This window comes from Rhinoderma darwinii (assembly GCF_050947455.1).
Source record: "Rhinoderma darwinii isolate aRhiDar2 chromosome 5 unlocalized genomic scaffold, aRhiDar2.hap1 SUPER_5_unloc_15, whole genome shotgun sequence".
NCBI classification, from domain to species: domain Eukaryota; kingdom Metazoa; phylum Chordata; class Amphibia; order Anura; family Rhinodermatidae; genus Rhinoderma; species Rhinoderma darwinii.
Window position 1 is genome coordinate 261,729 of NW_027461771.1, and position 13,146 is coordinate 274,874.

Genomic DNA, 13,146 nt, shown 5'->3' on the forward strand with positions numbered 1-13,146 from the left:
CTGTGTACACTAGATGGATGTGATGGAATGTACTGTCGTCCCTACATTTCAAGAAGAAGTAAGAATTGCAGTTGCAACAAAGCCTTGCTTGCCTACAAAGAGAGCAGCAATTTGGATTTGTTACTATGTTACCTAGAAGAATAACAAACTGTGCAAGGATGGAGGTTGTAGGAGCAAGGAGAAGTTGTCTGTAAAGTTGGTGGATGCCTATTTTCCATTTTGCAGTCCCTTGTCTCCCTCTTGTGGCCTCCTGGAGGCAACTAGCTGTGCAAAAAAAAGACAGCCTGGCGGCCGGCTGTTGCAGTGTTGCCCTCTCAGGCAACACTGAGTGACTGACTGAGCCTCACCGTCTTATATAAAGTTCAGACGGAACTTTGCACGTGTCATAGTGGAGCCCTCAGGATTCCAGATCCAGCTTTCTGACATCATAATGGGGCCTCAGAGATAAAAGCCTGGGCCCAGGCAGTGTTGGTCAGTGCTGCTCAGCAGGCAGCACTGGACTGGACTGGATTACAGCTGATACAAGGTGTGAAGGAACAAGGGGTGGCTGTGGGCATGCACTTGCTGCCGCTGCCAGTGTTTATCTGCATGGCAGCAGGGCATTTGGGCGTTGCCAGGAAGGCGTTTTTATGTAGATTCCTCCTCTTTCAGCACTGCATTGTGGTGCAAGCAAAAGAAGCAAATCCTGTCTGGCTTCCTCTCCGGCCTTTATTCACCTCCCGTGTAGCTGTGAGTGTGTGAGCCTGCAGGGCCCCATGGAATTGCCTAGAAGTAGGCTGAATCGCTGCAAGGGCTGAACAGCAGTATCGGGCAGGCTCGGGCAACGCGCGGCCCGTTCGGGTTATCGCTTCTCGGCCTTTTGGCTAAGATCAAGTGTAGTATCTGTTCTTATCAGTTTAATATCTGATACGTCCCCTATCTGGGGACCATATATTAAATGGATTTTTAGAACAGGGAGATGGAAATAGAGCTTGCTCTGTCCACTCCACGCATTGACCTGGTATTGCAGTATTTCCAGGACCGGTGCACCCTTTCCTTATGTGTTGACTAAAAGCAGATTCCAAAAGTGTTTTTTGTCTTTGCTATTGTTTCTGTCTTTCTGAAGGGATCTCCCCTTTTAATCCCATTATTTCAACACCTGTTGGACAATGCATGAGTGATAATGAGCTCATTGATTAAATGCAATTAATGAATAGATTGCCACCTCTTGTTGTGTGTCGTCTGTGTTTCTGTGTTTCCGGCATTTCACATTGGAACACCTCATTCACCTTCCTTGTCTTCTCTCCGCCCTCCCTTTTAGGTAAGTTAAAGAGCTGCACCTGAGCCAGCCACTGATTGATTGATTGATTGATTGATTGATTGATTGATTGATTGATTGATTGATTGATGCAGCACAACAGTCAAATAGTGGAGTGGAGTAGGGGAACAGCAAACAGCCAATAAAGCAGCCCGCCCGCTCGCCTGCCCGCCACAATGGACCTACCTGTGTACACTAGATGGATGTGATGGAATGTACTGTCGTCCCTACATTTCAAGAAGAAGTAAGAATTGCAGTTGCAACAAAGCCTTGCTTGCCTACAAAGAGAGCAGCAATTTGGATTTGTTACTATGTTACCTAGAAGAATAACAAACTGTGCAAGGATGGAGGTTGTAGGAGCAAGGAGAAGTTGTCTGTAAAGTTGGTGGATGCCTATTTTCCATTTTGCAGTCCCTTGTCTCCCTCTTGTGGCCTCCTGGAGGCAACTAGCTGTGCAAAAAAAAGACAGCCTGGCGGCCGGCTGTTGCAGTGTTGCCCTCTCAGGCAACACTGAGTGACTGACTGAGCCTCACCGTCTTATATAAAGTTCAGACGGAACTTTGCACGTGTCATAGTGGAGCCCTCAGGATTCCAGAGCCAGCTTTCTGACATCATAATGGGGCCTCAGAGATAAAAGCCTGGGCCCAGGCAGTGTTGGTCAGTGCTGCTCAGCAGGCAGCACTGGACTGGACTGGATTACAGCTGATACAAGGTGTGAAGGAACAAGGGGTGGCTGTGGGCATGCACTTGCTGCCGCTGCCAGTGTTTATCTGCATGGCAGCAGGGCATTTGGGCGTTGCCAGGAAGGCGTTTTTATGTAGATTCCTCCTCTTTCAGCACTGCATTGTGGTGCAAGCAAAAGAAGCAAATCCTGTCTGGCTTCCTCTCCGGCCTTTATTCACCTCCCGTGTAGCTGTGAGTGTGTGAGCCTGCAGGGCCCCATGGAATTGCCTAGAAGTAGGCTGAATCGCTGCAAGGGCTGAACAGCAGTATCGGGCAGGCTCGGGCAACGCGCGGCCCGTTCGGGTTATCGCTTCTCGGCCTTTTGGCTAAGATCAAGTGTAGTATCTGTTCTTATCAGTTTAATATCTGATACGTCCCCTATCTGGGGACCATATATTAAATGGATTTTTAGAACAGGGAGATGGAAATAGAGCTTGCTCTGTCCACTCCACGCATTGACCTGGTATTGCAGTATTTCCAGGACCGGTGCACCCTTTCCTTATGTGTTGACTAAAAGCAGATTCCAAAAGTGTTTTTTGTCTTTGCTATTGTTTCTGTCTTTCTGAAGGGATCTCCCCTTTTAATCCCATTATTTCAACACCTGTTGGACAATGCATGAGTGATAATGAGCTCATTGATTAAATGCAATTAATGAATAGATTGCCACCTCTTGTTGTGTGTCGTCTGTGTTTCTGTGTTTCCGGCATTTCACATTGGAACACCTCATTCACCTTCCTTGTCTTCTCTCCGCCCTCCCTTTTAGGTAAGTTAAAGAGCTGCACCTGAGCCAGCCACTGATTGATTGATTGATTGATTGATTGATTGATTGATTGATTGATTGATGCAGCACAACAGTCAAATAGTGGAGTGGAGTAGGGGAACAGCAAACAGCCAATAAAGCAGCCCGCCCGCTCGCCTGCCCGCCACAATGGACCTACCTGTGTACACTAGATGGATGTGATGGAATGTACTGTCGTCCCTACATTTCAAGAAGAAGTAAGAATTGCAGTTGCAACAAAGCCTTGCTTGCCTACAAAGAGAGCAGCAATTTGGATTTGTTACTATGTTACCTAGAAGAATAACAAACTGTGCAAGGATGGAGGTTGTAGGAGCAAGGAGAAGTTGTCTGTAAAGTTGGTGGATGCCTATTTTCCATTTTGCAGTCCCTTGTCTCCCTCTTGTGGCCTCCTGGAGGCAACTAGCTGTGCAAAAAAAAGACAGCCTGGCGGCCGGCTGTTGCAGTGTTGCCCTCTCAGGCAACACTGAGTGACTGACTGAGCCTCACCGTCTTATATAAAGTTCAGACGGAACTTTGCACGTGTCATAGTGGAGCCCTCAGGATTCCAGAGCCAGCTTTCTGACATCATAATGGGGCCTCAGAGATAAAAGCCTGGGCCCAGGCAGTGTTGGTCAGTGCTGCTCAGCAGGCAGCACTGGACTGGACTGGATTACAGCTGATACAAGGTGTGAAGGAACAAGGGGTGGCTGTGGGCATGCACTTGCTGCCGCTGCCAGTGTTTATCTGCATGGCAGCAGGGCATTTGGGCGTTGCCAGGAAGGCGTTTTTATGTAGATTCCTCCTCTTTCAGCACTGCATTGTGGTGCAAGCAAAAGAAGCAAATCCTGTCTGGCTTCCTCTCCGGCCTTTATTCACCTCCCGTGTAGCTGTGAGTGTGTGAGCCTGCAGGGCCCCATGGAATTGCCTAGAAGTAGGCTGAATCGCTGCAAGGGCTGAACAGCAGTATCGGGCAGGCTCGGGCAACGCGCGGCCCGTTCGGGTTATCGCTTCTCGGCCTTTTGGCTAAGATCAAGTGTAGTATCTGTTCTTATCAGTTTAATATCTGATACGTCCCCTATCTGGGGACCATATATTAAATGGATTTTTAGAACAGGGAGATGGAAATAGAGCTTGCTCTGTCCACTCCACGCATTGACCTGGTATTGCAGTATTTCCAGGACCGGTGCACCCTTTCCTTATGTGTTGACTAAAAGCAGATTCCAAAAGTGTTTTTTGTCTTTGCTATTGTTTCTGTCTTTCTGAAGGGATCTCCCCTTTTAATCCCATTATTTCAACACCTGTTGGACAATGCATGAGTGATAATGAGCTCATTGATTAAATGCAATTAATGAATAGATTGCCACCTCTTGTTGTGTGTCGTCTGTGTTTCTGTGTTTCCGGCATTTCACATTGGAACACCTCATTCACCTTCCTTGTCTTCTCTCCGCCCTCCCTTTTAGGTAAGTTAAAGAGCTGCACCTGAGCCAGCCACTGATTGATTGATTGATTGATTGATTGATTGATTGATTGATTGATGCAGCACAACAGTCAAATAGTGGAGTGGAGTAGGGGAACAGCAAACAGCCAATAAAGCAGCCCGCCCGCTCGCCTGCCCGCCACAATGGACCTACCTGTGTACACTAGATGGATGTGATGGAATGTACTGTCGTCCCTACATTTCAAGAAGAAGTAAGAATTGCAGTTGCAACAAAGCCTTGCTTGCCTACAAAGAGAGCAGCAATTTGGATTTGTTACTATGTTACCTAGAAGAATAACAAACTGTGCAAGGATGGAGGTTGTAGGAGCAAGGAGAAGTTGTCTGTAAAGTTGGTGGATGCCTATTTTCCATTTTGCAGTCCCTTGTCTCCCTCTTGTGGCCTCCTGGAGGCAACTAGCTGTGCAAAAAAAAGACAGCCTGGCGGCCGGCTGTTGCAGTGTTGCCCTCTCAGGCAACACTGAGTGACTGACTGAGCCTCACCGTCTTATATAAAGTTCAGACGGAACTTTGCACGTGTCATAGTGGAGCCCTCAGGATTCCAGAGCCAGCTTTCTGACATCATAATGGGGCCTCAGAGATAAAAGCCTGGGCCCAGGCAGTGTTGGTCAGTGCTGCTCAGCAGGCAGCACTGGACTGGACTGGATTACAGCTGATACAAGGTGTGAAGGAACAAGGGGTGGCTGTGGGCATGCACTTGCTGCCGCTGCCAGTGTTTATCTGCATGGCAGCAGGGCATTTGGGCGTTGCCAGGAAGGCGTTTTTATGTAGATTCCTCCTCTTTCAGCACTGCATTGTGGTGCAAGCAAAAGAAGCAAATCCTGTCTGGCTTCCTCTCCGGCCTTTATTCACCTCCCGTGTAGCTGTGAGTGTGTGAGCCTGCAGGGCCCCATGGAATTGCCTAGAAGTAGGCTGAATCGCTGCAAGGGCTGAACAGCAGTATCGGGCAGGCTCGGGCAACGCGCGGCCCGTTCGGGTTATCGCTTCTCGGCCTTTTGGCTAAGATCAAGTGTAGTATCTGTTCTTATCAGTTTAATATCTGATACGTCCCCTATCTGGGGACCATATATTAAATGGATTTTTAGAACAGGGAGATGGAAATAGAGCTTGCTCTGTCCACTCCACGCATTGACCTGGTATTGCAGTATTTCCAGGACCGGTGCACCCTTTCCTTATGTGTTGACTAAAAGCAGATTCCAAAAGTGTTTTTTGTCTTTGCTATTGTTTCTGTCTTTCTGAAGGGATCTCCCCTTTTAATCCCATTATTTCAACACCTGTTGGACAATGCATGAGTGATAATGAGCTCATTGATTAAATGCAATTAATGAATAGATTGCCACCTCTTGTTGTGTGTCGTCTGTGTTTCTGTGTTTCCGGCATTTCACATTGGAACACCTCATTCACCTTCCTTGTCTTCTCTCCGCCCTCCCTTTTAGGTAAGTTAAAGAGCTGCACCTGAGCCAGCCACTGATTGATTGATTGATTGATTGATTGATTGATTGATTGATGCAGCACAACAGTCAAATAGTGGAGTGGAGTAGGGGAACAGCAAACAGCCAATAAAGCAGCCCGCCCGCTCGCCTGCCCGCCACAATGGACCTACCTGTGTACACTAGATGGATGTGATGGAATGTACTGTCGTCCCTACATTTCAAGAAGAAGTAAGAATTGCAGTTGCAACAAAGCCTTGCTTGCCTACAAAGAGAGCAGCAATTTGGATTTGTTACTATGTTACCTAGAAGAATAACAAACTGTGCAAGGATGGAGGTTGTAGGAGCAAGGAGAAGTTGTCTGTAAAGTTGGTGGATGCCTATTTTCCATTTTGCAGTCCCTTGTCTCCCTCTTGTGGCCTCCTGGAGGCAACTAGCTGTGCAAAAAAAAGACAGCCTGGCGGCCGGCTGTTGCAGTGTTGCCCTCTCAGGCAACACTGAGTGACTGACTGAGCCTCACCGTCTTATATAAAGTTCAGACGGAACTTTGCACGTGTCATAGTGGAGCCCTCAGGATTCCAGAGCCAGCTTTCTGACATCATAATGGGGCCTCAGAGATAAAAGCCTGGGCCCAGGCAGTGTTGGTCAGTGCTGCTCAGCAGGCAGCACTGGACTGGACTGGATTACAGCTGATACAAGGTGTGAAGGAACAAGGGGTGGCTGTGGGCATGCACTTGCTGCCGCTGCCAGTGTTTATCTGCATGGCAGCAGGGCATTTGGGCGTTGCCAGGAAGGCGTTTTTATGTAGATTCCTCCTCTTTCAGCACTGCATTGTGGTGCAAGCAAAAGAAGCAAATCCTGTCTGGCTTCCTCTCCGGCCTTTATTCACCTCCCGTGTAGCTGTGAGTGTGTGAGCCTGCAGGGCCCCATGGAATTGCCTAGAAGTAGGCTGAATCGCTGCAAGGGCTGAACAGCAGTATCGGGCAGGCTCGGGCAACGCGCGGCCCGTTCGGGTTATCGCTTCTCGGCCTTTTGGCTAAGATCAAGTGTAGTATCTGTTCTTATCAGTTTAATATCTGATACGTCCCCTATCTGGGGACCATATATTAAATGGATTTTTAGAACAGGGAGATGGAAATAGAGCTTGCTCTGTCCACTCCACGCATTGACCTGGTATTGCAGTATTTCCAGGACCGGTGCACCCTTTCCTTATGTGTTGACTAAAAGCAGATTCCAAAAGTGTTTTTTGTCTTTGCTATTGTTTCTGTCTTTCTGAAGGGATCTCCCCTTTTAATCCCATTATTTCAACACCTGTTGGACAATGCATGAGTGATAATGAGCTCATTGATTAAATGCAATTAATGAATAGATTGCCACCTCTTGTTGTGTGTCGTCTGTGTTTCTGTGTTTCCGGCATTTCACATTGGAACACCTCATTCACCTTCCTTGTCTTCTCTCCGCCCTCCCTTTTAGGTAAGTTAAAGAGCTGCACCTGAGCCAGCCACTGATTGATTGATTGATTGATTGATTGATTGATTGATTGATTGATGCAGCACAACAGTCAAATAGTGGAGTGGAGTAGGGGAACAGCAAACAGCCAATAAAGCAGCCCGCCCGCTCGCCTGCCCGCCACAATGGACCTACCTGTGTACACTAGATGGATGTGATGGAATGTACTGTCGTCCCTACATTTCAAGAAGAAGTAAGAATTGCAGTTGCAACAAAGCCTTGCTTGCCTACAAAGAGAGCAGCAATTTGGATTTGTTACTATGTTACCTAGAAGAATAACAAACTGTGCAAGGATGGAGGTTGTAGGAGCAAGGAGAAGTTGTCTGTAAAGTTGGTGGATGCCTATTTTCCATTTTGCAGTCCCTTGTCTCCCTCTTGTGGCCTCCTGGAGGCAACTAGCTGTGCAAAAAAAAGACAGCCTGGCGGCCGGCTGTTGCAGTGTTGCCCTCTCAGGCAACACTGAGTGACTGACTGAGCCTCACCGTCTTATATAAAGTTCAGACGGAACTTTGCACGTGTCATAGTGGAGCCCTCAGGATTCCAGAGCCAGCTTTCTGACATCATAATGGGGCCTCAGAGATAAAAGCCTGGGCCCAGGCAGTGTTGGTCAGTGCTGCTCAGCAGGCAGCACTGGACTGGACTGGATTACAGCTGATACAAGGTGTGAAGGAACAAGGGGTGGCTGTGGGCATGCACTTGCTGCCGCTGCCAGTGTTTATCTGCATGGCAGCAGGGCATTTGGGCGTTGCCAGGAAGGCGTTTTTATGTAGATTCCTCCTCTTTCAGCACTGCATTGTGGTGCAAGCAAAAGAAGCAAATCCTGTCTGGCTTCCTCTCCGGCCTTTATTCACCTCCCGTGTAGCTGTGAGTGTGTGAGCCTGCAGGGCCCCATGGAATTGCCTAGAAGTAGGCTGAATCGCTGCAAGGGCTGAACAGCAGTATCGGGCAGGCTCGGGCAACGCGCGGCCCGTTCGGGTTATCGCTTCTCGGCCTTTTGGCTAAGATCAAGTGTAGTATCTGTTCTTATCAGTTTAATATCTGATACGTCCCCTATCTGGGGACCATATATTAAATGGATTTTTAGAACAGGGAGATGGAAATAGAGCTTGCTCTGTCCACTCCACGCATTGACCTGGTATTGCAGTATTTCCAGGACCGGTGCACCCTTTCCTTATGTGTTGACTAAAAGCAGATTCCAAAAGTGTTTTTTGTCTTTGCTATTGTTTCTCTCTTTCTGAAGGGATCTCCCCTTTTAATCCCATTATTTCAACACCTGTTGGACAATGCATGAGTGATAATGAGCTCATTGATTAAATGCAATTAATGAATAGATTGCCACCTCTTGTTGTGTGTCGTCTGTGTTTCTGTGTTTCCGGCATTTCACATTGGAACACCTCATTCACCTTCCTTGTCTTCTCTCCGCCCTCCCTTTTAGGTAAGTTAAAGAGCTGCACCTGAGCCAGCCACTGATTGATTGATTGATTGATTGATTGATTGATTGATTAATTGATTGATTGATTGATTGATGCAGCACAACAGTCAAATAGTGGAGTGGAGTAGGGGAACAGCAAACAGCCAATAAAGCAGCCCGCCCGCTCGCCTGCCCGCCACAATGGACCTACCTGTGTACACTAGATGGATGTGATGGAATGTACTGTCGTCCCTACATTTCAAGAAGAAGTAAGAATTGCAGTTGCAACAAAGCCTTGCTTGCCTACAAAGAGAGCAGCAATTTGGATTTGTTACTATGTTACCTAGAAGAATAACAAACTGTGCAAGGATGGAGGTTGTAGGAGCAAGGAGAAGTTGTCTGTAAAGTTGGTGGATGCCTATTTTCCATTTTGCAGTCCCTTGTCTCCCTCTTGTGGCCTCCTGGAGGCAACTGGCTGTGCAAAAAAAAGACAGCCTGGCGGCCGGCTGTTGCAGTGTTGCCCTCTCAGGCAACACTGAGTGACTGACTGAGCCTCACCGTCTTATATAAAGTTCAGACGGAACTTTGCACGTGTCATAGTGGAGCCCTCAGGATTCCAGAGCCAGCTTTCTGACATCATAATGGGGCCTCAGAGATAAAAGCCTGGGCCCAGGCAGTGTTGGTCAGTGCTGCTCAGCAGGCAGCACTGGACTGGACTGGATTACAGCTGATACAAGGTGTGAAGGAACAAGGGGTGGCTGTGGGCATGCACTTGCTGCCGCTGCCAGTGTTTATCTGCATGGCAGCAGGGCATTTGGGCGTTGCCAGGAAGGCGTTTTTATGTAGATTCCTCCTCTTTCAGCACTGCATTGTGGTGCAAGCAAAAGAAGCAAATCCTGTCTGGCTTCCTCTCCGGCCTTTATTCACCTCCCGTGTAGCTGTGAGTGTGTGAGCCTGCAGGGCCCCATGGAATTGCCTAGAAGTAGGCTGAATCGCTGCAAGGGCTGAACAGCAGTATCGGGCAGGCTCGGGCAACGCGCGGCCCGTTCGGGTTATCGCTTCTCGGCCTTTTGGCTAAGATCAAGTGTAGTATCTGTTCTTATCAGTTTAATATCTGATACGTCCCCTATCTGGGGACCATATATTAAATGGATTTTTAGAACAGGGAGATGGAAATAGAGCTTGCTCTGTCCACTCCACGCATTGACCTGGTATTGCAGTATTTCCAGGACCGGTGCACCCTTTCCTTATGTGTTGACTAAAAGCAGATTCCAAAAGTGTTTTTTGTCTTTGCTATTGTTTCTGTCTTTCTGAAGGGATCTCCCCTTTTAATCCCATTATTTCAACACCTGTTGGACAATGCATGAGTGATAATGAGCTCATTGATTAAATGCAATTAATGAATAGATTGCCACCTCTTGTTGTGTGTCGTCTGTGTTTCTGTGTTTCCGGCATTTCACATTGGAACACCTCATTCACCTTCCTTGTCTTCTCTCCGCCCTCCCTTTTAGGTAAGTTAAAGAGCTGCACCTGAGCCAGCCACTGATTGATTGATTGATTGATTGATTGATTGATTGATTGATTGATTGATTGATTGATGCAGCACAACAGTCAAATAGTGGAGTGGAGTAGGGGAACAGCAAACAGCCAATAAAGCAGCCCGCCCGCTCGCCTGCCCGCCACAATGGACCTACCTGTGTACACTAGATGGATGTGATGGAATGTACTGTCGTCCCTACATTTCAAGAAGAAGTAAGAATTGCAGTTGCAACAAAGCCTTGCTTGCCTACAAAGAGAGCAGCAATTTGGATTTGTTACTATGTTACCTAGAAGAATAACAAACTGTGCAAGGATGGAGGTTGTAGGAGCAAGGAGAAGTTGTCTGTAAAGTTGGTGGATCCCTATTTTCCATTTTGCAGTCTCTTGTCTCCCTCTTGTGGCCTCCTGGAGGCAACTAGCTGTGCAAAAAAAAGACAGCCTGGCGGCCGGCTGTTGCAGTGTTGCCCTCTCAGGCAACACTGAGTGACTGACTGAGCCTCACCGTCTTATATAAAGTTCAGACGGAACTTTGCACGTGTCATAGTGGAGCCCTCAGGATTCCAGAGCCAGCTTTCTGACATCATAATGGGGCCTCAGAGATAAAAGCCTGGGCCCAGGCAGTGTTGGTCAGTGCTGCTCAGCAGGCAGCACTGGACTGGACTGGATTACAGCTGATACAAGGTGTGAAGGAACAAGGGGTGGCTGTGGGCATGCACTTGCTGCCGCTGCCAGTGTTTATCTGCATGGCAGCAGGGCATTTGGGCGTTGCCAGGAAGGCGTTTTTATGTAGATTCCTCCTCTTTCAGCACTGCATTGTGGTGCAAGCAAAAGAAGCAAATCCTGTCTGGCTTCCTCTCCGGCCTTTATTCACCTCCCGTGTAGCTGTGAGTGTGTGAGCCTGCAGGGTCCCATGGAATTGCCTAGAAGTAGGCTGAATCGCTGCAAGGGCTGAACAGCAGTATCGGGCAGGCTCGGGCAACGCGCGGCCCGTTCGGGTTATCGCTTCTCGGCCTTTTGGCTAAGATCAAGTGTAGTATCTGTTCTTATCAGTTTAATATCTGATACGTCCCCTATCTGGGGACCATATATTAAATGGATTTTTAGAACAGGGAGATGGAAATAGAGCTTGCTCTGTCCACTCCACGCATTGACCTGGTATTGCAGTATTTCCAGGACCGGTGCACCCTTTCCTTATGTGTTGACTAAAAGCAGATTCCAAAAGTGTTTTTTGTCTTTGCTATTGTTTCTGTCTTTCTGAAGGGATCTCCCCTTTTAATCCCATTATTTCAACACCTGTTGGACAATGCATGAGTGATAATGAGCTCATTGATTAAATGCAATTAATGAATAGATTGCCACCTCTTGTTGTGTGTCGTCTGTGTTTCTGTGTTTCCGGCATTTCACATTGGAACACCTCATTCACCTTCCTTGTCTTCTCTCCGCCCTCCCTTTTAGGTAAGTTAAAGAGCTGCACCTGAGCCAGCCACTGATTGATTGATTGATTGATTGATTGATTGATTGATTGATGCAGCACAACAGTCAAATAGTGGAGTGGAGTAGGGGAACAGCAAACAGCCAATAAAGCAGCCCGCCCGCTCGCCTGCCCGCCACAATGGACCTACCTGTGTACACTAGATGGATGTGATGGAATGTACTGTCGTCCCTACATTTCAAGAAGAAGTAAGAATTGCAGTTGCAACAAAGCCTTGCTTGCCTACAAAGAGAGCAGCAATTTGGATTTGTTACTATGTTACCTAGAAGAATAACAAACTGTGCAAGGATGGAGGTTGTAGGAGCAAGGAGAAGTTGTCTGTAAAGTTGGTGGATGCCTATTTTCCATTTTGCAGTCCCTTGTCTCCCTCTTGTGGCCTCCTGGAGGCAACTAGCTGTGCAAAAAAAAGACAGCCTGGCGGCCGGCTGTTGCAGTGTTGCCCTCTCAGGCAACACTGAGTGACTGACTGAGCCTCACCGTCTTATATAAAGTTCAGACGGAACTTTGCACGTGTCATAGTGGAGCCCTCAGGATTCCAGAGCCAGCTTTCTGACATCATAATGGGGCCTCAGAGATAAAAGCCTGGGCCCAGGCAGTGTTGGTCAGTGCTGCTCAGCAGGCAGCACTGGACTGGACTGGATTACAGCTGATACAAGGTGTGAAGGAACAAGGGGTGGCTGTGGGCATGCACTTGCTGCCGCTGCCAGTGTTTATCTGCATGGCAGCAGGGCATTTGGGCGTTGCCAGGAAGGCATTTTTATGTAGATTCCTCCTCTTTCAGCACTGCATTGTGGTGCAAGCAAAAGAAGCAAATCCTGTCTGGCTTCCTCTCCGGCCTTTATTCACCTCCCGTGTAGCTGTGAGTGTGTGAGCCTGCAGGGCCCCATGGAATTGCCTAGAAGTAGGCTGAATCGCTGCAAGGGCTGAACAGCAGTATCGGGCAGGCTCGGGCAACGCGCGGCCCGTTCGGGTTATCGCTTCTCGGCCTTTTGGCTAAGATCAAGTGTAGTATCTGTTCTTATCAGTTTAATATCTGATACGTCCCCTATCTGGGGACCATATATTAAATGGATTTTTAGAACAGGGAGATGGAAATAGAGCTTGCTCTGTCCACTCCACGCATTGACCTGGTATTGCAGTATTTCCAGGACCGGTGCACCCTTTCCTTATGTGTTGACTAAAAGCAGATTCCAAAAGTGTTTTTTGTCTTTGCTATTGTTTCTGTCTTTCTGAAGGGATCTCCCCTTTTAATCCCATTATTTCAACACCTGTTGGACAATGCATGAGTGATAATGAGCTCATTGATTAAATGCAATTAATGAATAGATTGCCACCTCTTGTTGTGTGTCGTCTGTGTTTCTGTGTTTCCGGCATTTCACATTGGAACACCTCATTCACCTTCCTTGTCTTCTCTCCGCCCTCCCTTTTAGGTAAGTTAAAGAGCTGCACCTGAGCCAGCCACTGATTGATTG

General features: G+C 47.8%; 9 non-coding genes across 9 annotated transcripts; all 9 read left to right on the top strand.

Annotated features, from left to right (window-relative positions):
- The first annotated feature begins 843 nt into the window (after window positions 1–843).
- On the top strand, window positions 844–1,034 carry LOC142685792 (U2 spliceosomal RNA). Its single transcript, XR_012855238.1, has one exon. It is a non-coding gene; the product is annotated as a U2 spliceosomal RNA (small nuclear RNA).
- A 1,292-nt stretch (window positions 1,035–2,326) lies between these two features.
- On the top strand, window positions 2,327–2,517 carry LOC142685795 (U2 spliceosomal RNA). The gene has a single exon (XR_012855240.1). It is a non-coding gene; the product is annotated as a U2 spliceosomal RNA (small nuclear RNA).
- A 1,284-nt stretch (window positions 2,518–3,801) lies between these two features.
- LOC142685796 (U2 spliceosomal RNA) lies at window positions 3,802–3,992 on the top strand. Its single transcript, XR_012855241.1, has one exon. It is a non-coding gene; the product is annotated as a U2 spliceosomal RNA (small nuclear RNA).
- A 1,280-nt stretch (window positions 3,993–5,272) lies between these two features.
- LOC142685797 (U2 spliceosomal RNA) lies at window positions 5,273–5,463 on the top strand. Its single transcript, XR_012855242.1, has one exon. It is a non-coding gene; the product is annotated as a U2 spliceosomal RNA (small nuclear RNA).
- Window positions 5,464–6,739: 1,276 nt separating this feature from the next.
- LOC142685798 (U2 spliceosomal RNA) lies at window positions 6,740–6,930 on the top strand. The gene has a single exon (XR_012855243.1). It is a non-coding gene; the product is annotated as a U2 spliceosomal RNA (small nuclear RNA).
- Window positions 6,931–8,210: 1,280 nt separating this feature from the next.
- On the top strand, window positions 8,211–8,401 carry LOC142685799 (U2 spliceosomal RNA). The gene has a single exon (XR_012855244.1). It is a non-coding gene; the product is annotated as a U2 spliceosomal RNA (small nuclear RNA).
- A 1,296-nt stretch (window positions 8,402–9,697) lies between these two features.
- LOC142685801 (U2 spliceosomal RNA) lies at window positions 9,698–9,888 on the top strand. The gene has a single exon (XR_012855246.1). It is a non-coding gene; the product is annotated as a U2 spliceosomal RNA (small nuclear RNA).
- Window positions 9,889–11,180: 1,292 nt separating this feature from the next.
- On the top strand, window positions 11,181–11,371 carry LOC142685802 (U2 spliceosomal RNA). The gene has a single exon (XR_012855247.1). It is a non-coding gene; the product is annotated as a U2 spliceosomal RNA (small nuclear RNA).
- A 1,276-nt stretch (window positions 11,372–12,647) lies between these two features.
- Window positions 12,648–12,838, top strand: LOC142685803 (U2 spliceosomal RNA). The gene has a single exon (XR_012855248.1). It is a non-coding gene; the product is annotated as a U2 spliceosomal RNA (small nuclear RNA).
- The last annotated feature ends 308 nt before the right edge of the window (window positions 12,839–13,146 follow it).